Below are 2,156 nucleotides of genomic sequence, written 5' to 3'. Positions count from 1 at the left end.
TATTTGAAATATATATCAATTTAAAGGTTTTTAGTATATTTAATTCTAAGTTGTTTTCAAATTCAAATTAATTTTTAATTTTTTTTGCATAGCAAAAGAAAGGTAGACTAACACGCTAAGTTTCGATTACATGTATTACTAGTCTCTATTGTTTTCCTGTGAATGTCATGGGATTCCTTCATCCCTTTTCTTTACATTGCTGTTGTTGTCATGTATTCGAATGGCACTTTTTCAATATCATTATCAGCTTAATGGTCGGATTAATTTAATTATCAAAAATTACCCACACTATTGTTCCTACACCCATTATTTATAGTTTTTATTAGCATTGTTATCGTAGTTTAATGTTGTGACCTACTTACAGTAAATAGTTTAACTCATATTTTATTTTATGTATTTTACATATTTCAAATTGTCTTCCACTATTTGTAGTTGGTAATAGCAAACATACTACAGACACGCAAGCATCGTGTAGTTTTCGTGACCCCAACAACCTCATACGAGGTGCACCTGAGCAGGGAGCAAGCATTGCAAGGACTTGAAATCGAGGAACCAATTGTTGCTGATGTTGTAAGTATTACTAATAAAAAAATTGCATACTTTGACATTGAGATATTAATATTTTTATTTATTTTGTATTTCGTAATTATTTTGATTTATTATATATATATATATTATATTTTATTTTTTGAAATGAAATTAAATGGTTTTCGTTACCAATTTTCACCTTAGGTACAGAAGCACACTGAATTTATTAGCACGGCTTCAAGTCGACAATGACCATTGTCTATGCGACAGAGACGTCATATACAAGTTGATTGTCGCGTGACCACACCACATTTTTGCCGTTTATTGAATCCAGGACCAGGCATTGGGCGTAAATACTAAACACTTATAGTTATGTACAGCTTTAGTATCTATTTTTGTTCTTATTATTTTTTTGTGTCCTAACTATAAGCCAATAGAAGCCATAAGCTATAGAAATGTGTAAGTTAATTGAAAGCTACACACCTTCAGAATAAATATTATTTGCAATATTCATTAAAGTCGTTGGCGTGTTTCTGCCGCGGTTTATGGGAAATAGTCCTCTTGTTTGGCATATATATGAAATACTAATAGTGTTGCGTCAATCTTTTTTTAAGACTTATATAAAAACAAAGTGCTTCAATTTTAGTTAACATTTTAAAAATTATTCGTTTTAATAACTTTTCATATTATTTAATTTTGAAAATAAAGTAATTAGCGAAGTAATTATTTTATACTAAATTTCCAATTTAAACCATATTCATCCGCTACACGCCCCTCGTGTATGCCAAGCATGGGAAGAGAAATAAAGTATATTGCTTTTTTTAGACAAAATAATTTGTATTCTCAACTTAATGTCTTTATTTTCGATATACTATTGTAAACAATAGTTACGAACCTCTATAATTAAATGCAAGTTTCATCGATAATCTAATCATTGCGACTTAAATTATTATCCAATAACCTTTTCCTTAAGTTTGGAGCGCAGGCAAATTATATATACAATTAATTCGTACTCTAATTTAAGCAAATTAAGTACGACATACAAAATAAAATCAAAGAAAATGATAACCTTTAAACTATTTCCTTAATTATCCTTAACTAAGCGTATTAGGATAATCAGTCATTTAATCAGAAATGAAATTTTTAAATTTCTGAAAAAATACAATGAAAATACAATTATTGACTTAAATAAAATTATTTTAGAGGTGTAACTTCCCTTTGTTATTTATTTATCGGCCTCTATTTTTACGGCTTTATTTGTTTAACTCTATTGGGATAGTATATAGCTAAATTATATAGAATTTAATCTTCAATATAGTTAGTGTTTTATGAATAATAATAGTGTTATTTCACATTATTTTGACACAGTTCAGTGGCGTATATAAAGGGCAGTTTAGGATTCAAACACACCGAAAATATTTTAATCCATTTCATATGACAACATTCAATTAAATGTTGTCATATAAATTTTGAATTAGTTTTTAAAATCGTCTCTCTTAAGGTGCAACCGTATTCTGCAAAGGCTTTTACACTTGACTGCCTTACGTGCACTTGCGTGTTGCACTGTTTGTTTAGACAGGCTTTGATTATTTTTGTGTACCACATATATATATTTCACAATTATTTCA

The 2,156-nt window shown here is 28.6% G+C and overlaps 1 long non-coding RNA gene across 1 annotated transcript; it reads left to right on the top strand.

Moving 5' to 3' along the window:
* Nucleotides 1-436: 436 nt before the first annotated feature.
* On the top strand, nt 437-1,049 carry LOC119682130. Its single transcript, XR_005252562.1, has 2 exons — nt 437-570; nt 733-1,049. It is a non-coding gene; the product is annotated as an uncharacterized LOC119682130 (long non-coding RNA).
* Nucleotides 1,050-2,156: the final 1,107 nt, after the last annotated feature.

This window comes from Teleopsis dalmanni, chromosome 2 (assembly GCF_002237135.1).
Source record: "Teleopsis dalmanni isolate 2A chromosome 2, ASM223713v2, whole genome shotgun sequence".
Taxonomy (NCBI): Eukaryota; Metazoa; Arthropoda; class Insecta; order Diptera; family Diopsidae; genus Teleopsis; species Teleopsis dalmanni.
Note: the sequence above shows the minus strand (reverse complement) of the source record. Positions and strands in the feature narration are given on the sequence as shown.